This window comes from Pleurodeles waltl, chromosome 6, assembly GCF_031143425.1.
Source record: "Pleurodeles waltl isolate 20211129_DDA chromosome 6, aPleWal1.hap1.20221129, whole genome shotgun sequence".
Taxonomy (NCBI): Eukaryota; Metazoa; Chordata; class Amphibia; order Caudata; family Salamandridae; genus Pleurodeles; species Pleurodeles waltl.
The window spans coordinates 442,196,263-442,220,561 of NC_090445.1; the positions used below are offsets into that span (position 1 = coordinate 442,196,263).

General features: G+C 41.6%; 1 long non-coding RNA gene across 2 annotated transcripts in view; it reads right to left on the bottom strand.

The window, feature by feature from the left end:
• The window catches only part of LOC138301968 (uncharacterized), a 175,442-nt gene extending 152,191 nt beyond the window's left edge, over nt 1-23,251 (bottom strand). Inside the window, exons 1-4 of one of the 2 annotated variants that reach the window (XR_011205192.1) lie at nt 23,229-23,251; nt 22,795-22,850; nt 22,316-22,410; nt 22,131-22,222 (exon numbers count right to left, since the gene is read on the bottom strand). This is a non-coding gene — a long non-coding RNA (uncharacterized lncRNA). Of the gene's footprint in view, nt 1-22,130; nt 22,223-22,315; nt 22,411-22,794; nt 22,993-23,228 lie in introns of those variants that run through there. The other variant, XR_011205191.1, reaches the window with a different exon arrangement.
• Between the last annotated feature and the right edge of the window lie 1,048 nt (nt 23,252-24,299).

The window sequence follows — 24,299 nt, forward strand, 5'->3', positions numbered from 1 at the left end:
AAACATGTACACACATGTTTGAAAAGTTTAGGCTAAGAGGCTAAGTATAATGCTCCCAGAATGCTCTCTGATTATATGCAAATGAAGTGTCATTTAGTAAAATGTGTTGATGCATGCTAGTATTTCCCAAAAATATTTCTAATGGAAAATCAGTGTAACCATTTTCAACACGATTATGGGAAGCATGAAAATAAACAAACACTGACAAAGCCAACTGATCTGACATATTTTTATAAGTCTTTTAGTTTCATCAATGCATGTCTTGTTTTGACATGGCTTTTGTAACACTTTATTGTTGTGGGAGCTACCAGGCCCTCAACATTGAAACAAACATTGGCAAAACCCCCGCAAAAAGTTTTTGAACTCTTAAAGCACACGTTGCCACCAGCGGCATAACAAAGGCCCCGCAGCCGCCCTCCAGGGGGCCCCGTCAGCACAGCACCTACCCTGAGTGAGTCTGGAGAGGGGGCTCCTCCATGTTCTTTGCAAAGGGGCACCCTCCAGTTTCGTTACGTCACTGATTGCCACTGTAGTTCCTGACACTGAACAAAACTACTTTGTCTGGCAATATGCTCCTTGTGGAAGAGCAGAATGCGATCACTCACAGTAAAGCCAGCCGAAAGAGAGAGAAATAGAAGTTTAATAAAAACAAAATGTCTTTGTTAACACCAGACCTAATTAGGGACCAAGACCCACATGTAGGTAGCTTTTTGCATGTCGCAAACAGCGACTTTCGCTGTTTGCGACGTGCAAAAAGCACATTGCGATGCACAAACCCAGTTTTGCGATTCAGTAACCTGGTTAGCGAATCACAAAACGGGATTGCGACTCGCAATTAGTAAGGGGTGTTCCCTTCCTAATTGCAACTCGCAGTGCAATGTAGGATTGTTTTGTGACCGCGAACGCGGGCGCAAACCAATCGCAGTTTGCACCCATTTCAAATGGGTGCTAACACTTTTGCAAAAGGGAAGGGATCCCCATGGGACCCCTTTCCCATTGTGAATGTCACTGTAAACATATTTTCAGAGCAAGCAGTGGTCCTGTGGACCACTGCCTGCTCTGAAAAAATGAAACGAAAACGTTTCATTTTTCGTTTTTGTTATGCATCTCTTTTTCCTTTAAGGAAAACGGGCTGCATTACAAAAAAAACTGCTTTATTGAAAAGCAGTCAGACATGGTGGTCTGCTGTCTCCAGCAGGACACTATTCGTGAGGGGGTCGCAAATTGCGACCCACCTCATGATTATTCATGATGTGGGCATTTGCGAAGCCCTTGCGAATCAAAGATGGTGTCAAGGACACCATCCTACATTCGGATTTGCGACTCGCAATTTGCAGGTCACAAATCTGAACCTACCTACTTGTGGCCCCAAATTCTTAAAGAAAGTCACAAAAGTGCACCCATGGTATATGTCGTACCCCTATAAAATATTTGTGAACTGTATTTTAGCGTGGGTAAATACGATGTGTAGATTTGCTCATGTGAAAATCTATTGAGCATTTGCAAGTTCATTTTCCCTCCAGCCACTTTCTTCCCAACCCTGGAAGAAGTTCTAATTCTGCCATTGTCAGGAGTAAATGTCCAACCTTTCTTATTATGGGAAAATATTAGAGAGAAGCTGGTAAAAATCTTTAAAACATGCAGGTTAGTAGGTTTGCAGACTCAAAGGCATTCCAGCCCTGGAACTATTGCTTACTGCTTCCTCCAGCCCCAGTATGCAGATCTGCAGAAAGGTGGCAAAATAAGGAGATTTCTACAGTAGGGATTGAAACTCCAAGTATTCAAGCCCTACTATGGTAGTAGCCCTGGCATAATCAGAGAGGCTATTAATTGCTGCCATAATTTGTCGCCACACTACATGGCACCAAAGGGACAAGTAGATCTTTTTACAGGACAAGTAGATTTGAGAAGCAACCTGTCCCCTGGACAAGTAGATATTTTAATAAATTCCACACCCCTGCACCCCCTCTGTCCCCTGACGCAATTGGCGACATCCTGGTCCCTCCTGGGCCACAGCAGCATCCAAAAACCCTAACCGCACGACTTGCAGCTAGCAAGGCTTGTTTGCGGTCTTTCTTCAGGAAAACACTTCTGCACGACTCTCCATGGCGTGGGGGATCCATCCTCCAAAGGGGAAGTTTCTAGCCCTTGTCGTTCCTGCAGAATCCTCAGCTTCTACTGTCCAGTAGCAGCTTCTTTGCATCCACAGCTGGCATTTCCTGGGCATCTGCTCACTCTCGACTTGATCGTGACTTTTGGACTTGGTCCCCTTGTTCCACAGGTACTCTCGTCTGGAAATCCATCGTTGTTGCATTGCTGGTGTTGGTCTTTCCTGCAGAATTCCCCTATCACGACTTCTGTGCTCTTTGGGGAACTTTAGTGCACTTTGCACTCTCTTTTCAGGGTCTTGGGGTGGGCTATTTTTCTAACCCTCACTGTTTTCTTACAGACCCTCTACAAGGTCACATAGGTTTGGGGTCCACTCGTGGTTCGCATTCCACTTTTGGAGTATATGGTTTGTGTTGCACCTATCCCTATGTGCCCCCATTGCATCCTATTATAACTATACATTGTTTGCACTGTTTTCTAATACTATACTGCATATTTTTGGTATTGTGTACATATATCTTGTGTATATTTGCTATTCTCATACTAAGGGTACTCACTGAGATACTTTTGGCATATTGTCATAAAAATAAAGTACCTTTATTTTTAGTATATCTGTGTATTGTGTTTTCTTATGATATTGTGCATATGACACTAGTGGTACTGTAAGAGCTTCACTCGTCTCCTAGTTCAGCCCAAGCTGCTCTGCTAAGCTACCATTATCTATCAGCCTAAGCTGCTAGACACCCTATACACTAATAAGGGATAACTGGGCCTCGTGCAAGGTGTAAGTACCCCTTGGTACTCACTTCAAGCCAGTCCAGCCTCCTACACTCAGTTGTCAGCAATAGGCAGACCTGTAGGCTCTCACCAGATTCCACGCCATAGCACGTGGTGTACAGCGAAAAGCTGCTTGTATCTTCAGCGCACCTGCTTGCATCTCCGAGGCCCGTTTTCTCCGAAGAGCTGTTCTGCCCTGGATCTTCTGGTGTGCGTTGTGCGTATCTGAGATCCCCTCTTAACCCACTCCGCACAGCTAGAGATGCTGCTGACTTCGCAAGCGGCTGCACAAGGCACAGAGACGGACTGGGTGGCGCGCTGAGTTAGAAATGCGCATCATTTGCAGTGTCACTGAGATGGTTGTTTACAGCTCCTGCTTATTTGGGACAGGAATCATTAGGAACAAAGAGCTACATATACGAAGATAGGAATAACGATTACCCGATTGTGTTTTTCTTTTGCCATTCACAAATGACAACTCCATATTCCTTACGTATGTTCCTTATTGAGTTTCATTTAGTGATTAGCGGTGTCACAAATAGACCTACCTCATGCATATTAATGAGGTAGGTCATAATTTGAGACCCACTATGATTCACTGCCATGACGGAGCTGGTTGCTTGCTGGGGTCAGCAAAGCAATCTTTTTTTTCTTTTTTTTTAAACACAGCCCAAGTTTCATTTTGTAAAAGCAGGCGGTGGTCCCTTGCACCATTTCCTGGTCTTAAAAGGTATTTACTCAACCAATCTCAAAGGGGAAGGGGTCCTTTCAGGACCCTTCCCATTGGTGAATGGATTAATTTAAACTTTCAGTTGGCAGTAAATTGCACATGTTTTGTGGTTCCCTTTCGGTTGCAAAACATTTGTACATAACACTGTGATTTGGTATTAGGAAGGGGCACCCTCAACACGCCCCTTCCAAATACTGAATCGCAAAACCCAAATTGCGATTCGGTAACAAGTTACCAAATCACAATTTGTGCTTTGTCAATCAGAAAAACCATTTTTGACATCACAAACGGCGCAATTCTGGAAATCAGGCCGTTTGTGAACGCAAAAATGCTTAGTACATCTAGCCCAAAGCTCCAGCTGGTCTAAGGGTTTTGCAGTCCCTTTTTCATATATAATAACCAGATTTTTTGATTAAGGAAAGTTATTTCTAAATCGCAACATTGCCAACCCATACCAAATTACAATTTGGAAGGGGTGTGTAAAGGCTCAATCCAGATTGCAAGACTGTATGGTAGGTATCAGCGGTCTCTGATAGCAATTCCGATCACAAACCACTGAACAGCTACTGACTTCGAGTTGGGATGGTAATTGATTATCAAAGGAGAAGGAGTCTCTTTGGGATCCTTTTACTTTGGGAATCAGGTTGGCAACTTTGGGGCAATAGGCAGCTTGACTCTCGCTCAGTACTTCAAATGGGCAGGTACTATCAGCTACTAAGAACCTGCATTTCTTTTATTTGGAAGGGATAGTACCAGCACTGCTCCATTGCTTTTTTTAATGGGACAACATCAGCACTTCTCAGTAGCAAACAGGTCTCCACTTCTATATTTCTATTTGAAGCACTGCTCTCACTGACGTATTGTAAATGGAAAACTGTTTTTTAAAGAAGTTTCTTCTCTTTTAAAGAATTCTGATTCCTTTAAAAAAAAAAACTGTTTTGGAATGCAATCACAGAGATGGTGGTTTACTGTCCCTTTGCAGGCCAGCATCCCTGTTTTTGTAGCCAATAGCATAGGGTTGCAAACTGCGACCTGCCTAACAAATTCCATTTAATGAGGTTGTTCTGTGAACCCCTGCAATTCCCCATTTTGAGAACTGACCTATCATTACCTAGGTCGGTTTGCAAAATCTGGTTTCGAGGTCAGTGTGCGTTTTTCCTTTTTCAGTACATTGGGCCCACGGTCAACTATTTTGGACCAAAATATGAGCTTTCATTCTGAATATGCAAACTGTTGTATAGCCTCTTTACTTACAGAAGCAGAATACAGAGGATAAGTGACTTCTCAAATAAGTGTGCTTTAGGTCATTTCATTAAATAATATATAAAGTAGCCCATTAGTAAAGTCTTCTGTTCTGGCTGGTGGAGTTTCATTGTTCATCTACCAATGACAGATGCATTCCCACCCACTCATTTTTGTTGTCTGCATCTCTCCGGCATGAAGGGTAAAAGGTTGTATGGGCTCCTGATATTACTCTTCTAGAACATAATGTCTCTCACACACATGCGCAAGAATGAGGTATGTACATATGCAGACACTTCTTGATGCATCTGGCTATTATGGTTCTTCAAAAACCTTTTCTAGTGTGATCTCTGCCTGTAAAATAGCATAGCGCAGACAAGATGCTGTGCTGCATACACAGATGACACTGTTCGTTACCTACACTTTTGTTTTCTTACAATAGGAAAGTATGGATCCCAGGGAGTTTCAGAGCACTTCAAATGGTGTCAATTTCAAATTAAGTTTCAACCCACATAGTATACATTTTGGTTAGTCATGGCGCTTGCAGAATAATTTTCCCACACTTACCAGGACACATGCGTTATATACAAATGTATGAGGTGAAAGCTGAAAGTGCTAGGAATTACACTAATCACTTTAGGTCTTACCAGGAATGCTCACAGAACAAATACAGAAACAAGCTAAATTACTCCCTTACAGACAACCTCCTCACCTAAGGGTTAGAGTTTTTAGTGTATATTAGACTCATTGTTCTTAATGGCCTCACTTTAGTGCACGCTGGTCCTGATTCACAATAGAGTTAGACCTGTAATCTATTTAATACACAGCTTGGAATGTACTTGTTTTACTACTTTGTGGGTATTTACATACATTCTTTTGCCACTGAAGTAAGTAACGCATGCTGTAATGTGTGCAAGTATGTGTGTCTGTAATGTATTAATACGGTATAAAGGCAATATATGGAAAGTAAAATTGATAATTCCCAATGTAATTATACATTTGCATAATGTCACACAATCCATACACTGGAAAGACTGTGGTTACTTAAAGTGAGATTTTTATGTATCATTGAGCGAGTACCAACATTTAAGTGGAGGTGATATGTTGGGTTAAATGCATTTGTATAGTGGATGCCCAGCATTTGTAATTTATAACTAGCTGAATTTGGGCATCCTTTGTGGTTCTGGGATTCTCACTCTCCAGAACTACAGATGTCTGCTGATATATTTTGGTTGTATTTAGTGGTTTGTAAGGTTGGATTAGACTAATATATTGTTTAGTGATGGATTACATTGATTGTCAGTATGGGTTATTAAGTGCAAGAATGTGTGTGCCGAAAGACATATCCACTATGGGTGGAGTATGGACCATTCAATAGAAGAAGATATCTCACCCATCCAGAACAACAGTGCACCTTTATGACCTGCAATGTGTTAATATGTCAGCAGCTGGCGTGTACAACCAAAATGCAAGTCAGGTCTGTTTCTGAAAGGCTTTTGTAAAAAACAGTTCCTTTGTGACTTTTGAAATGGGTCTGAATTCTGAAATTCACATCAATTCCATAACCAATGACCACTCATTACCAAAGATTGCTCTTGGAAAGGAGTGCTGAATAGAGTTTGATTTTGATAGAAAACAGGTCCTGGCACCCCAAAAAAAGCCCTCCACATTTATGAATTATGACATTTTACTTTCCTTGGTTAATAATGAGGAAGGGGCCAATGAAATTGCAACAGTGCAAAATGGTAGTTGGACACAGCATTGTACACTCAGATTTCATAGAAAATGGCTATTTTCCAGCTGTATCATCAAATGAGTGGTCCTTGCGAGGGAAGTGTAGCCCTTGACTTTCACCGCAAGTAATGAAAGAAAAACCTTCCTCTTAGGTAAGGTTTCTGTTCAGTCATGTGTAACCTTTATTCAAACTTAAATAAAATCATTACTTCTTATTAAAGGTGCATAACTGAGAAAAAAATATTTTTGAAAAGAAAGCTGAAGGAAAAAAAAAACTGTTGCTTATACATAGGTGCTCCTGTACAGTGGCGGCACAGTGAAGGTGAATAGATTGAATACGAAGTACACCAATCCGATATACAAATTTATATACAAATGTGGCTGAACAGGATCTCATTGTCGTTAGATAACATCCAAAATGACGAGGTTAAAAGACACACCACAATGATCAACAGTCCACATCAAAGCACGTAGACATTTCGACTCAAAACACTATATTCATTAGAGCCGGATCATCATCAGGACAAAATATTTGAAAAAGTTAGAACTTACGAACTAAAAATCACAAATTATTATATGTCATTTGTTTGTACATGATAGATCTCATTCCTAATTATGAGCATCTTATTTGCTCAAATAAACAACCTGTATATGCAAAACCATTGTATCATTGCAGGAGTGAATTACACAGTGGATTGGCGTGCCTACATGCCAAAACTAAAGCTTGTAGACTCAAGCCGGCATAAATCCCTTGTATATTTCCTCACCAACGTAATTAGGATACTTAGCTACTGCTGAAGCAGATATGCTAATTAGAAAATTATATATGATGTTTATGTGCTTGAATAATTAAAAGTTTGTAGAAGAATTAATCGTAGAAAAAAATTATGTGCACTTTTGAAAATGTGCCCTCGGGACATGACAGCCATATATACTAGATTATTCTAAGATAACTGGAAATGTATGAAATGATGACAAATATACAAGAATAATGTAGTAATATGTCATATTTAAATGTATAACCTATGTTTTACTTCAATTTATAGTGCTAACCTAGCTGAAAACATGCCCTAGTCTTCCTAGGCCTCACACTCAGAGCAGAAATAATAATCGCAGTTGCAAGAAGCTGCCATGTCCCTGAACTGCCCGATGTTAAAGTTGCTTAGCTAGAATTTTCTGCAATGTACTGGCCGACAGGAGATGATGAAGACAATTTGATACAATTATGTGTAGAGTAGGCTAAATGTACTTTCCCAGGACTTGAACAATGGAGGCACTGACTGAAGAGGAACGTGCAACAATTTCGATACCTGAAGAGCCGGATGATGAAGACATCGTATAGTGGACCAATCTGCATCTTCTGAAAGGACTAATATTAAAATTGGTAGATTTGGTAAACAAATATTATTATAGGTTAAAGTCATATCTGCTGACTGACTGACCAATTAAGAATTAGTGGGATGGACTGGGAGACCCTAATAAAAAGTCATTACAAGGGACTAAAAATGCGAGGGGAGAATTGACGTCAGGAGACGCTGTCCGAGGTTCTTTCGTTGGGCTCATACTCTGAGAGCCTGACGAGTGGCTGACTAATTGATGACCTGAAGATGAAGACGTACTCTGCTGCTGATCCATCCTGTGGATAGGTAGCTATGAAAATGTGACTGACAAATTGTGCCTTTTCTTCTAGGTACCAAGTGCCCTGATTATAGATTTCTCACTTAGATAGATCTTTTCCAAAATAATGTTTTTTTCTCTAAATTGTTTTGCATGAAGCCCCACATGCTGATGCTAATCTTGGCTAGGTAGATTGTTAGGGGTGGCGTTGACAGTGACAAATGACTGACAAGCTATTTGCTGAACTCTGCTAGTAATGCTGGTATCCTTTTGACATACGTAGGCACTTTTACGCATATGTTTTCTTCAAGTTATGTTATGAAGTTTTTCATTAACAAATTAATAATTGAGTGTATTGAATAAAGATTGATCTAACAGATGATTTAGAATTGTAATCAACAGGGAAACAAAAATTGTTTAACTTTTCATTGAGTTGTGGTTATTCATGAGAAGATGTTCTATGCTGATTATTGTTGTCCTCGATAGTCACTACATGACTAGGATACTCCATGCGATCCAAAAGGTTCATCGACCTATACGCTTCCCCTTGTAAGTTTACTTACTAAGGACCAGGCACACTTTCAGTTTTTGGTAGCAGCTTGATGGTGAGTTTCCTTGGAGAACTAAGTTATGTGGTGATTATTGCTTATGGTGGTAGTTTAAGTTAGGGTTAGTTGCTCGTGTCTTTTCTTATGAAGTTTGAATTCTGTTTTTCTGAAATGGCAATTGTAGCAAAGATGATGTCCCCTTAAGCCAAGAAATGACTTTCCCAGATCCTGGATCCCGCTAGTAAAAATGGGTATATTCTCGGCATTCTTGCGATAGTATGAAAGTGGTAGGTTGCGGTTGCACAGGCTTAAGCAAATTGCAGGTGAATTGTGCTTTATGTGAGGTAAAGTACGGAGTTTGCGTACTCCAATTGAGGTTGGTAGGAGTGTGCGTACTCTGCAGTATGAGAATAGGGAAGTCATCGAACTTCATATGTGTGTGGCGCTTTGTGCTCAAAAATTGTCCATGTGGTTGTTGGTGATGTACGGACCCTGCGTGGTCTAAGACTCTGGAGTATATTGACAAGTGTAGGAGACACTTGGTTATATGTTGTAATCTGCCTGGTTTAGTAGGTTGATCGGGCGTGGTCAACAAGTCAGTGTGTTAGTTAAGGGAGTAAGAAAAATTTTCGACTGAGATTTGGCGAGTCCTATGTGCACCAGGAGAGACCCATTGATCAGTTGAGAGTGAAATTTGCGGGTCGAATTTTGCTTGTGAATGTGGGAGACTGAGAAAGAGGAATAGCTATATGAGCGAAAGGGCCATTAGTGAAAATCCGTAAGGTCTCTGAAGCGATTGTGCCCCTTCCTGTAGTAAACCAGCAGCTAAGTTTTGGTTATTGGTATTTGGTTAAGGTGCTTGCAACAATTTGCATAAGTTGTGTGAGTTGAAGTTTAGGAGGACAAGCCGCAAGACTTTGTCAGCCGTAGTGTGTGAGTGTGATGTCAGTGTGCCGCGCTGGGACAGGTTGGTTGGTAAGAGGTGTCGCAAGTGGATTGGCAGCCATCCGTAAGAGGCAATTGGTTGAGTAAGCGGGTGAAGGGAATCTTGGGAGTGAAAGTCATTTCCTTATTGAATCGAAACAAATACAGTAGACAAAATGAAGTTTTTCAAGGCGTTCAGAAGTGTCATGAAGGGTGATTCTTACATTAAGGCGTCAGTGGGGGAGCCAACCCCAGCGGAAAATTCTCTGGTTTATATTGTGATGGAGGAGCGAGGTGTTGCACCATGTCTTTGGTTAAAGCAGTGGTGCAAGATGACAAAGAAGTTAGGAGCCTTAGCGTTTCCAGAGCATTGAATGTTTAATTTGAGAATTTGGATGAATTGCAAATAGCACTATATGAGACAAAGCCATTACCGAGACCAGCACAGTGTGAGGCTTTAGCGGTTTGGGAGCTAGTGGCCAGACAGCAACAAGAGATGAAATTTAAGAGGAGAATAAAGAGAGTGGAGAAATCCTTAGCAGAAGCTAGGTGGGATTGGGATCAGAAAAGGTGGAGAACAGAGACACTACAGGGAATTAAACTGTTTCCTGCAATCGCAGAGGAAGACAAGTCAGAGAAAGAAGATACTGCTAAGGGAGGTGAGGATACAGGAGCAAAGAAAAAGAAAAAGCCTTATGAAGATGATGAGGACTCAGATGTTCCGGACCTTATTACACAGTTGTTGAGGGATCGGCCTCCACCCTATGGGACTCATCCAGGGGGTCTAAGAACTAGTGCCGCTACAACTGCTCCAGCACAAGCATTGGGAACAGAGGGACAGTGTAGACAGGGGTAGTACAGAGTACACCTAATGCAGGGACTACTACCGTGGTCCAAGCGCAGATGCATCCACCATCGATACAGAGAATTTATCCAGAGGTGCCAGTTGTTGAGACGATTTCGAACTTAGTGGTGACATCGGAGCAAGTGCTCCCAAGGCCAATGCTAGTTCAGACTGAGCCGACTCCTATGTTATTGCCTCTGGCACAGCCACCGGGTTTGTCGAAGTTTACACTGATAACAGGAACACAGTCAGATGTCACACCAGTCATGAATCAGGCTATGGGGGTAACTTTTCCACAAGGTGCAAGTGTCAGGGCAGCTCAGACGCAATATCGCTACTGATTACTGTTGGCCCAGCAGTGCCTTTTATTTGCACAAAAGTTAGCGAGAGCAGGAGATCAGAGTGAAATGTCACAAAGGGCCTGATTACAACTTTGGAGGAGGTGTTAATTCGTCCCAAATGTGACGGATATACCACCAGCCGTATTACGAGTTCCATAGGATATAATGGACTCGTAATACGGCTGGTGGTATATCCGTCACTTTACCGTCACTTTTGGGACGGATTAACACCTCCTCCAAAGTTGTAATCAGGCTCAAAGTCTTGTGAGGAGGGGAGTGAGTGATCCTGTGCAGATGTCATCTGTGGGTCAAACCTTTAGTGGGTCTAGACCATTAATGGATCTTAGTCCGCTTGTAGCGCTTCAAGATGCAGTATATGGCCCGAATGCGAGTCAAGGGTTGAAACATTTGACGCCACAAACTCCAGGTGCAGCGATGCAGCAGGTACCAGTGCCAACTGCAAGTAACATCTCATTACAGGGATTGTCAGCTCAGCAAATGAGTGAATGGTTGGACACAAAACAAGAATACACTGTTCCTAATAGAGGAAGATGAAAGGAAAACACAGGGCAACCCTTAGGTTAGAAGCTAGTGCCCTCACACATCCCATCGGATGTCATGCTTCATCATCGGGCAAGCTCCTCGTCAGACCGGCGCTGCAATGTCTGACGAGCACCCCTGAAAGGGGGCTCTTTGACGGAGATCTTTTCTCAGTAGCACTGTGCCGAAAAAGAGGTCAAGTGATTGAGGTCCAATTACAGGCACCACACAAGCGAGGAGAGAGAAGAAATGGCAAACAGAAAAGGTTAAAATTGGCTCAAAACCTTAGAAAGACACCACATTTTAATGAACAGAAAAGGATGATGGCCAAAGTAATAAAAACAAGGGGGAGAGGGAAGGTTGAGATTATGCTCAAAACACTCTCTCACTAAACCTGAGAATAGGGATTAAGGAATTGGCCAAAACCCTAAGACAAAGGGTCAACATGTTTCGTGTCTAAACGGACCAAAAGGATCCAACGACACATCATCAGGACCAAAAAATCTATCTCAATACTTCTCCTAAAAAACAATTAAGGTGTACAATTTGTCCAAACTGACAGTCATATTAAACTCCAGTCACTTACAAAAAGGCTGCACGTCAAGCTAGTCTAATGTAAGGGTCAACCTGTTGAGTAAACACAAAAGCATATAGATCATGCCACATGTATTATCAATCAATGCACACACAAACAATGAGTGGGACGCTGTGTACACGCAGTGGTATCATTCTTAGTGATAGTGTATGGAACCAAAGTGCATACGCTTACTGTCCCATCGAAAGAATCGGGTATCATAGTAAAACACGCGCCCAGAGGAGAGCAATATAACTAGAAACTTATTGAATGGTTGGACAGTCTAAATATACCTCAAAATGCATCTAAAGGTGAAGAGCAGATAAATCGCATGAGGTTAGCTACAGAAGCAACAGAGCTACTTGAGGGAACGATGAGAATGAACAGGTTAGAATCCTACACAGAAGAAGAGCTGAGGTATTTGTGCCCCAGAATCACAAGGGAAGTGAGTAAAATACATCAGAAATTGGCAGAGCTGGCAGAAAAACATGACATTGAGATTGAGAACAAAGCATTCGAAATGAAGTTACAGGTTAGATTTTGAGGCAAAGGATTTTGAACATATGAGATTGGCAGGGATGAAGGCTCACTTAAAAGAATTGTTGCAGAATGCACAGATCTGGGGAGCATTGGAGAAGTGGGAAGGTAGATGGGCAAAGAAGAAGGATAAGCGAAAACGAGAGTCACAAGAAGGGTCTGAAGATGTTCAGAAAGAAAGGGAATCAGTGAAGATGCTTCAGATGAGAGAAATTCCAGGAGGGCAGTTTGTTCATGTCCCATGGCACAGAAGTGATATATTGCCATTCACAAATGATTACCCAAAACTGAGAGAGAAACCAGTTGAGTGGTATCAGCAGACAGACAGATTTGTGAAACTCTCTAAATGTCTGTGGGAAGACTTAAATACATTGTTGGAGACAGTGGTTTGGCCGACAAGCGAACCAGAAAGGGATACAGTTACAGGTGCACCCTCACCTGAGGTAATGAAACATTACTATAAGGTGATTGAGTTCTTGAAGACAAGCATTTCTCCCAAAAACATTGATTGGCAGAGAACTGACAGAACAGTTCAAGAGACTAAGGAGTCAATACATACCTACTATGAGAGATTGCTGAAAGCATTTAAAGAGTACAGTGGTAAAGAAGCAACTGAGCTGAAAGACTTGTTGCATTTTGTATTCAGGCTTGTTGAAGGGTTGAGACCATAAGTAGGGCAGATGATTAAGAATCATTTGATTTGCTGGCAGGCAAAACCGATTGATGAAGTGTTGCAATATGCAAAGTACTGTAGTGATGAGATTGAATTGAAGCAGAAACAGCTGAAGGAAAAAGCAATGGTAATGCAGATAAAGGCAGCTCAGACAGGAGTGCAAGGAGCTTTAGTACAACCAATGCCGCCGCAGCAGAGAACTATTATGTTCCAGCCTCAGATACGAGGTAGAGGTCGTGGAATGGACATGACGCGTGGGCCAGATTTGGGCACTGCGGTAGTTCAGAATGACATGCAGAGAATGAAAAACATGTTACTGTGTCATTTGAACTGAAGTGTGCGATACTGGAAGCGGGAGTGTCCGTTGATGGCGCAGGATGGTGTTGTTCAGCAGGGTGGTGATGTCAGTACATTTCAAACTGTGTAAGTCCCAAGAATGAAAGGATTTATTCCCAAAGTTCAGAACAGAGTGCAGAATTTCCAACCCATGCAGCAGGTGCAAGTGCTGCGTGCACAACTAACACAGTTGCAACCAATACAGCAGCAGGTTCCCATGGTACCTATACAGCAAATGCAGATACCTCAAGCCCCGACGGAACAGCAACAGATGATGCTTACTCAGCAGGTCACAGGTCAGAGACAAGACAGAAGTAAGACACAGTACACCAATTCCCATTTTATAGTGAGGATGAAATAAACAAAGAATGGATGAGTGATAGTTCGGATGAAGGACCGTATATGCTTGCAGCATCCCTAGTAGATCAGAGAAGACCTTTTGTGAAGGGAAAGGTGATGGGTTATAAGGTCTCATTTTTAGTGGACCCAGGAGCTACACGCTTTACAGTTAGAAGCGTGGAAGTCCCAAATTTACCTCTTTCAGGCAGAACAGTTCAAGTTGTGGGAGTGGAGAACAGACAGTTGACAAATCCAATCACAGATCCAGTACAGGTTGAGATTGGTTATTACCAGGGACTGCATAGGTTTGTAATGTGTGACTCAAGTCCAGTATCCCTACTGGGAAGGGACTTACTGTGTAAGACAAAATGCTCCATTAAATGTTCAGACACTGGAATAGAAGTACAAACTAATAGCGATGATGAAGAAGAACAGGTGTCTGAGACGGTGATCAACAATGCTAATGAGGAATAGCCATTGATTGGGTTTTTCCCAATGTTTACTGTGAGAAAATTGCATGTGGATTTACAGGGAACAGTGAAGGAAGATGTCTGGAACATGACAGGTAAAGAAGTGGGTTTGATTAAAGGAGTGGAACTGATTAAGATCACTTTGAAGCCAAATGCAGTATTTCTGCAACTTCCACAGTATAACATGGCACAGGATGTCCTGATGAAGGTGGCACAAATAATTGAAGATTTTCTAAAACAAGGGGTTTTGAAGGAATTGTTGAGCAGTCCATGTAGTTCACCGATAATGGGCTTAAAAAAGCCATGTGGGAAAGTGCGCATTGTGCAGGACTTGCGAAAAGTGAACGGTCTGGTGGTCAAGTGTTATCCTGTGGTGCCAAATCCAGCAGTGAAACTGTTTCAGATTCCTTGCGATGCAGAGTGGTTCACAGTGGTTGACTTGTCACAAGCTTTCTTTTCTGTGCCTCCTCATGAGGATAGTCAGTTTCTATTTAGCTTGAAATTCCTAGACAGAGTCTACAGCTGGTGCAGGATTCTACAAGGGTATACGGAGTCACCAACACTGTTTAATCAGATCCTGAAAAAGAATCTGGAGTCATTGGAATTACCGTACAAATCGACTCTAGTACAATTCATTGATGATTTTCTGATTGCATCCAGAACAAGGGACATGTGTAAGTACGACTCAATTGCCCTAATGAATCATTTGGGAAATTTTGGACATAAGGTGTCACCTGTAAAGCTGCAGTATTGTCAGAAATGGTTATATCTCGGAACCACGGGTGCCTCAACCACCCGTGGCTCAACAACGAGGTCGGAACAATGACCTCGTTCTAACCACCAATGCCTTTACCACGAAACGATTTTACCATTGTAAACGCATTCCTGGTAAAGGCATTAGCAATCCGCATGCACGACCCAGGATGATTCCTCCCTAGCTCCCACACCCTCAAAAATTACAGCGACCCCGCCATCCCCACAACAACCCAAAGCCCCCATCCCCAAAATTACCAGAACGCCAACCCCCCCTAAAACCTAAACCACCCCAGCCCCCCACACCACCCCTTAAACCTAAACCCCTCCCACTAAACCATAATTACCCCCAGCCCCCACCGCAAAAACTAAACCCTGAGTCCCCACCCCGCCCCTAAAACCTAAACACCCCAACCCACCCCTTAACCCTAAACCCTGCCCCCCAAACCCTAATCACCCAAGCCTCCCCCACCCTCTCCAAAAAACAGCCCCAGTCCCATCCCAACTTACCTCCTCCTTCACCGCGTCCACTCTGACTCCATTCTTCTGTACCTTAACCATGCATGTACGTTGTACAGACATGCGTGGCTAAGGTACTAAAACCAGTAAGTCGTGGAGAACGAAAGCGTTGTTTAGCTTTCATTTTTCACAACACTGTGGTTCCGGACTCGTTCTTCCGGGTGTTTCCCGTCAGAAATCAGTGAACTACCTGGGACATCAGATTGAGAAAGGGTCAAGAAGAATCTCCAGGGAGAGAATTACCATGATATTGCAGAGAAGTCCTCCGACTTCACAGAAAGATGTCAGAATGTTTCCGGGAATGGTAGGGTATTGTAGACAGTGGATTCCAAATTTTGCTGAGATTGCAAAACCCCTACAGCAGTTAACTCACAAGGAAGTTATAGATCCCATTACCCTAGATGAAGCTCAGATGAAAGCATTCACTGAACTCAGAGAAGGTTTGTGCAGAGCTCCAGCGTTGGGAATGCCTGATTACACAGAGCCATTCACATTGTTCTGCCATTAACGTGATGCTTGTTCTTTGTCTGTTTTGACACAGGTCCATGGAGGTGCTTATCGCCCAGTAGCCTTTTTTTTTCAGCTACCTTGGACCCATTTGCAGCAGCTTTACCAGGTTGGCTGTGTGCAGTAGCCGCAGGCGGTCAAAGTATTTCCCAATGTGAGTGGGTAGTCATGGGATACCCTTTGACAGTAATGGTACCACACTCTGTTGAAATCTTACTGACAAGGACAAAAACGCAATATTTGACTGGTGCAAGATTGACAAGGTATGAGACGAGCATATTGGGTGCTCCTAATGTTACATTGAAATGATGTTCAGTGTTGAATCCACCAACATTGCTGAAGAAGAAATTGAGCATGATTGTCTTGAAGTAACTGAGCTGTGTACAAAACCAAGACCTCATATTAGAGACACGCGTTTGAAAGAAAACAACCAAATTGACTTTGTTTATGGTTCATGTCTCAGAGATGGAACAGGGACACTGAGAGCAGGATATGCAGTATACAAAATTATGGGCACATTAGAAGCTTCCTGGCTTCAAGGTGTATATTCTGCGCAAGTAGCAGAATTGGTGGCTCTTACTAGAGCATGCCATGTTTCTATTAGGCTAAGAGTCACAATCTATGCAGACAGTCAATAGGGATTTGGAATTGTTCATGATTTTGGTCAGTTGTGGTCGCAAAGAGGTTTCCTGACTACTACAGGAACACCAGTGAGAAAGGTTTTGCGCGTTGAACTGTATATCGTTTAAAGACAAGTAGGAATTGACGCCTGAGGAAGAAAATATTTGCACAAGTTTTGCATTAAAAGTGTTTGATACTTTGGAAGAATTGAAAACATTGCAGGAAAATGCAGATAAGGAGGAGAAACGACTTTGGGTAAAACTGAAATGTGTCCAAAGGCCTGAAGAAATTTGGATTTCTGAGGAGGGTCAGATGGTTTAGCCCAATAGTTTATTGTCTCAGATGGCCCGTTATTATCATGGGCAGGCACATATTGGAAGGGATTCTATGGTCAGGTTGTTCAAAATTGATTGGTTCAATCCTAAATTCAGACAAGCAGCAGAGGCAGTATGTCATCAATGTATATTTTGTCAACAACTAAATGTGGAAAAAAGGACAGTGGTGAATTTGAGCACCATTGGAAGAGCAGGAGGTCCATTCAGCAGAATGCAATTGGATTTCATTGAGATGCCTGCATGTGGTGGTCTGAAGTACGTGATGATGATTGTGTGTGTCTTTAGTCATTGGATTGAAGCATACCCCACATGAAGAAATGACAGTCTCACAGTAGCAAAGTTGTTACTTAGAGAGTTAATACCACGTTTCGGATTTCTGATCTCTTTAGAATCAGATAGGGGAACGCACTTCAATAACGAGATGACTAAACTCTTATGTGCAGCACTGAACATTGAGCAGAGGTTGCATTGTAGCTATCGCCCTGAAGCATCAGGACTGGTGGAACAAATGAATGGTACATTAAAATTGAGAATTGCCAAAATGTGTGCCGCTACCAATCTGAAATGGCCACACGCATTACCTTTGGTGTTGATGAAAATGTAAAACATACCTAACAGGAAGACAGGGCTGTCGCCCCATGAGATCCTCATGGGCAGAGCGATGAGATTGCCAGCAATTCCAGCCAATGCACTTGTCAATATTACAGATGATATGGTGTTGGACTACTGCAAAGGTCTGGCTGATGTGCTCCGCTCTTTTTCTCAGCAGGTGCTGGCCCCTACCCTGCCACCCATCCATGACCAAGGTCACAATCTGAGAGCCGGAGACTGGGTCATCAGCAAAAAACATGTTCACAAGACCTGTTTGGAACCATGTTGGAAAGGTCCCTACCAGGTGGTGCTAACAACTACGACAGCTGTAAAGTGTGCAGGTCTGCCGGAATTGGATACATGCAAGTCATACGAAGAGAGTGGTGAGCCCGCAAGAGCATGAAGAAGTGTTGTTGAGAGCACCAACAACAGTGAAACAAGTAGCTACACTTGAACCGGAACAAGAGCAAGCTGAGCCCGAGGTTGAGCCTGAGCTTGTGGAAGATGGGTCTATCACCCCGTAAGAGACGAGAGTGAAGAATTACAGGACGGTGTGCAAGAGCCTACTTCAATGGTGACAGCAGGAGAACCGAGCACAGAAGGGGTCTTCCCAGAAGCAGACAGTGCTGAAAAGCAAACAGAGCGAGTGCCAGATCAAAAGGGTGAAAGAGCTGAGACATATCAAAGTCAAAGTGATTCGATTCCTCCTGAACCTGTTGCAAGTCCATCAAGAGAAAACACCATAGAGAAAGAAAAGGAAAAGAGTCCAATCCTGAGGAGAATACTGACAGAAGAAACAAGAAAAGGAGATAATTGGCCTGAGTCACAAATTGGAAAGAAGAAGGAATTGGTTATAAATGAAACAATAGAAGAAGAAGTGGATACTACGAGAAAGGAAGAACTGAGTGAAGCAGAAATAGGTGGTGAACGTAGGTTGAAAAGAAAAAGAATAGCAAGTCGAAGATATGCAGGTCCTGAGTGGGCATATGCAGCGACAAATGAATGGCAACACGAGTTTATGTCCTTTTGTTTTTATAGAGAAGTTTCGAGTCAGTGCTTTGATGTAACCTGAAGGCAATCAAAAGATTGAGATGTTGAGCTAAAACCTAAAGAGAGACTGTTGAAATAAAACAGGAAAAGACATTGATAACCTGGTATGACAATTGAAAACCGGATGTGACAAGCTGCTAATCGATTTTGACAAAGGAAAAAGGGTTCCTGGATATGAAACTGAACTGTGAGAGGAGAGATATTTTCTTCATTTTTTGATTTTTCTTTTGCACTTTATCTAAGAGTTGCTTCTACTTTCTGATTTTCTACAGATCATGGCCGATTTAAATAATCGAGTTAGGCATATTAGGTATTGTAGATATTTGAGTGTTGGAGTGGCAGTTATGTGTGGAATAATATTTATTATAATAATTGTGGGTAGGTCTACTCATGATATGAAAAAGGCTACTTTTGTTTCTGTTCCTGAAGCTACTACACTAACAGCTTTAGAAAAGTTTAAGCTAGATGAGAAATATTTGCGTGATTTAACTAATGCTCAAGGAGAGCTTTCTTCTAATGTATTCTATCGTTTGTTGAGTGAGTATGTTCAGACGATGGATGCAAGGAATTGTCTTGCATGAATGCAAATTCATTCCTCAGTGGAAGAAGGGGTTACGTACCATAGTTTGCCATTAACATATGTCATAAGCTGTGGTCTGCTACTAACAAGATTCTGTAACCAAGAATATAAACAATACTTCTACTCCAACTATGATTTTGTGTTTTCATGTGTTCCTCTTATTAGATATCTGAGTAAAATAGCTAAGGAGCATGATATAGTATTATTTAGAGGCTTCTTTGCACCAACATTAGCATTTGGGACCACATCCGCACACAAGAATAATTTAACCTGTTTGCTTACACCACTAGAAAAGAGCTTTATAGGGCATACAGATGACAGGAAAAAGGCATTGAAGGAAAAGTTAGAGAAGGGATTAGAAAAGAGAACTTATAAGAATGATTATGATTACACTGCTATTACAAAACACAAGGAAAGGTAGCTTTAGATGCATTACATGTAGGGAATCTTTGTATATAAAGGCCAAAATCACGCAGACACTTTATTTGTGGGTACGAGTGAATGTAGGCATGTGTTTTTGTTTCAGAGTAAATGGCTTTTATGCTGAATGGTCAGGAGCCTGCAATTCGTGGGATTTACTATATTTGTGGACTTAATGCTTATTACTGTCTTCCTAGAGGATGGTATGGGACATGTTATTTGGGGATAGTTTCCCCTAAAATTTATCAGATAGATGATCTAAAGAAATTTCCGAAAGTGACTGAATTACATTATAAGCGACAGAGGAGGGAAACCTCTTCTGCAATTGTGGGAGATATTTTCGGTGCAGTTATACCTTCTGTAGGAGATATTTTGAATGCAATCAGGATACGGAAGCTGTCTACTATTGTGGATAGCATGCTGACAAATTTTACAGGGGCAATACTCCTGTTAAATACTGAATTAGCTATGGATAGAGCTATGACGCTTCAAAATAGGCTTGCTTTAGACATATTAGCGAAAGACGGTGGAGTCTGTAGGATGAATAATGATAGGCACTGCTGCTTATACATTCCTAATAACGATAAGGAGATAAGAGACTAACTCACTAACTTCACTAATTCAAGTAAGGATTTGAAAGAATTTGCTTCAGTGGGTAATTGGTTTAGTCAAATTTGGAATGGGGTATTACTAAAAATTGTACAGGGAATAGTAATTGTAATTGCTTGTATATTAGGGTTATGGGGCATATGCAAATTATGGCAAAGAATAAAATTAAGGAGATCTAAAAATAATCAGAGGAGGGAAGGACAATCTAGGGAAAGAATCTTTAGGGAAAATTTAAGAAGAAGACAAAATACAACAGAAACGGAACTGTAAAGTGTTGGTAAAGAAAGGTGTGATGACATATTTAGTCATCAGAGGAGGGACTGTTGAAACAGATATGCTAATTAGAAAATTATTAATGATGTTTATGTGCTTGAATAATGAAAAGTTTGTAGAAGAATTAATCGTAGAAAAAAATTATGTGCACTTTTGAAGATGTGCCCTTGGGCAAGACAGCCATATATACAAGATTGTACTAATATAACTGGAACTGTATGAAATGATGAAAAATATACAAGAATAATGTAGTAATATGTCATATTTAAATGTATAACCTATGTTTCACTTAAATTTATAGTGCTAACTTAGCTGAAAACATGGCCTAGTCTTCCAAGGCCTCACACTCAGAGAGCAGAAATAATAACCGCAGTTGCAAGAAGCTACCATGACCCTGAACTGCCCGATGTTAAAGTTGCTTAGCTAGAATTTTCTGCAATGTACCGGCGGACAGGAGATAATGAAGACAATTTGATACAATTATGTGTAGAGTAGGCTAAATGTACTTTCTCAGGACTCGAAAAATGGAGGCACTGACTGAAGAGGAACATGCAACAATTTTTATACCTGAAGAGCCGGATGATGAGGACATCGTATAGTGGACCAATCCGCATCTTGTGAAAGGACTAATATTAAAATTGGTAGATTGGGTAAACAAATACTATAGGTTAAAGTCATATCTGCTGACTGACTGACCAATTAGGAATTAGGGGGATGGACTGGGAGACCCTAATAAAAAGTCATGACAAAGGGCTAAAACTTCAGATGCGAGGGGAGAATTGATGACGTCAGGAGACGCTGTCCGAGGTTCTGTTGTTGGGCTTATACTCTGAGAGCCTGATGCGTGGCTGACTGATGACCTGAAGATAAAGAAGTACTCTGTTGCTGATCCATCCTGTGGATAGGTAGCTATAAAAATGTGACTGACAAATTGTGCCTTTTCTTCTAGGTACCAACTGCGCTGATTATAGAATTCTCACTTAGATAGATCTTTTCCAAAATAATGTTTTTTTCTCTAAATTGTTTTGCATGAAGCCCCACATGCTGATGCTAATCTTGGCTAGGTAGGCTGTTAGCTGTGACGTTGACAGTGACAAATGACTGACGAGCTATTTGCTTAACTCTGCTAGTAATGCTGGTATCCTTTTGACATACGTAGGTGCTTTTACGCATATGTTTTCTTCAAGTTATGTTATGAAGTTTTTCATTAACAAATTAATATTTGAGTGGATTGAATAAAGATTGATCTAACAGATGATTTAGAATTGTAATCAATAGGAAAATAAAAATTGTTTAACTCTTCATCGAGTTGTGGTTATTCATGAGATGTTCTATGCTGATTATTGCTGTCCTTGATAGTCACTACATGACTAGAATACTCCATGCGATCCATAAGGTTCATCGACCTATTCGCATCCCCTTGTAAGTTTACTTACTAAGGACCAGGAGTGCTTGCACTATTAAAGGCCAAAGATACCCTGAAACACTTTCCACAGTGATACCTAGGTAGATCTCATGAAGGACAATATAAACTCACCATATATCTGCTCCGCCTGGCACCTACCACTACTCGTTCTAAAACCAGCACATAAAGGGCCCCTTGTTCCTGCCATCTTGTCCCCAGTAGGCCTAGAGAAGATAAAAAGTCTGAATGAGGACAACCTAGCACGGGGCCAGCAATGCATTACTATAGGGAAGCAAATCCCTGAAAAACAAACTTACCAGTAGGAATGATATGTCTTGCACAAGCCAAGAACACTTCACAACAGAGGCCCCTTAGCAAGGCGCTGGTCACTGCCTTATACTCCAATGGAGGCCTGGAAATTAATCATACTTAAATCAAAATAAAAACACAATTACGTTTGCCTCTTATAGACCATAGTGTATTTATATAATAAATCTTCAGTCATGAAATAACGAAATTGCTGCGGTTCGATGTCTCTATAGAGTAACAACCAATGTGACCAATGGGGCCACTTAGTAATATGACAAAGCCTTGTACCAAAGCAGTTCTTCAAAAGTAAGGGAAAAGGTCTCTTCAAATCTATAACTGAGCCATCAAAATGACTCATAATAAAAACACTACTTGGGGGCCGGTATCGCAACTACAGAGCTCCATCCAGTCCTTGCTCAAGAGCCTCTGGCACCATACAGTACTAAGATGTGAAAGTCCGATTACCCAAAAATGTATATACACGTACCGCAATGCAGCGAAGTCACTCAACCTAATTGCAACTTCGAGCGAATCGGTATTGGTCTAGAATGTAAATAGACAAACAACTGTTAGCATAAATGTATCCGCGCAACGCATCAGATAACACATCGCTCGGACTCGATGAATTTACAGCAGATGTAAGCCCAGGAACTGAAAACAGGCTGCGCCATTAAAGCCTGTTTATATCCATACACGTAACGTGCACGGGGAGTGCATCGTGCGCCATCTAGTGGCTGCTTTTCATATCTGTCGTAGCAAAAGCCACCCTTCATCCACTTTGTATCTGACAGATTAATGTAATGCATGTTTTGCCATGTTTTCTCACATATTCAAAAAAGACAAATCTGTAACCTTATGAACTTATCCTAATACAGCACTGCTTTGGCTTTTTAATTACATACCACACTAATGATTGTCTACCTCTCCTAAACCTACGTAGTTCCTGCCCGGGTCCGAATGTTGATGTGCTGCCGGGGCGCGGGGTATTTAAACACCGAACAAACCGCGCGTCAACTAGACCGCCTACTGAACTCAAGATGGCGGCTAGTTATTGGAACACACAGGGACTATCTAATTAATATTAATAATTGCTGGGTAGGTACTAAGTAGGTTCAGGAGCGGAGCTTTGGAGTAGTGAGTATGGGGCATTCTTCTCAAACTGCAGCTAAGGTAACTCCACGGTGGGCACACCACCATTTGCCAATAACTAATGGTTCTCGTTTACAGACTGTTACTACAAGCACCCCCCTCTCCCCCACCGGAGGATCAATGATACCTGTAAACATCTGTAAAGTATGTGTCCACACAATTTATGTGTGCAGTGTCATTTTGTGTTGTATGTTATGTGTTTTGGTCAGCCATTACTGAGTGCGATCACCTTGATGTATCTTTTCATTACAAGTGCATTTCATGTTTGAAGGTGATATTAAGATTGGAAAAGCATAATATTTATGAGCAGACAGTAATGTACTGCGTTAGGCAGGCTAACTGTCCTCCTTGTATATTCCAGGTTAGTTATCTGAATCAAGTACGCAAATAGGTGTAGTATTACCTTTATTATATGCACATTAGGTGTGTACTGGCACTATAGGTTACTTGTAAGGAGTGGCACTAGGTAAGTGCTACTGGTCCTGATGAAAAACCTTGGGGTAGGCTTGAAACATGTAGACCTCAATTTGAAAGACAGGTTCATAGTATAACCTTATCCTTTCTATTTACCCCACTTTTAATCATACTACCACAGGAATAAATATTAAACAAAGGTTCTTCCAGGTGGCAGGTATTTTTAATCTTCTTTCTGGAATGCCCCCTCCACTCCTTTTTTACTAATCATCATAGTTATAGTTATAAAAAGTGCTTCCATGTAGTTTGTTGCTTGTAGCACGCCCCATTCCGTAACGGAACGGAAAGGACCCAATGATGAAGTATGCCACCAAGGGGTAACCCTGGTGGGTGAGTTTTTTTTTTTAGGAAACTAGTCAGTTTTCCGGT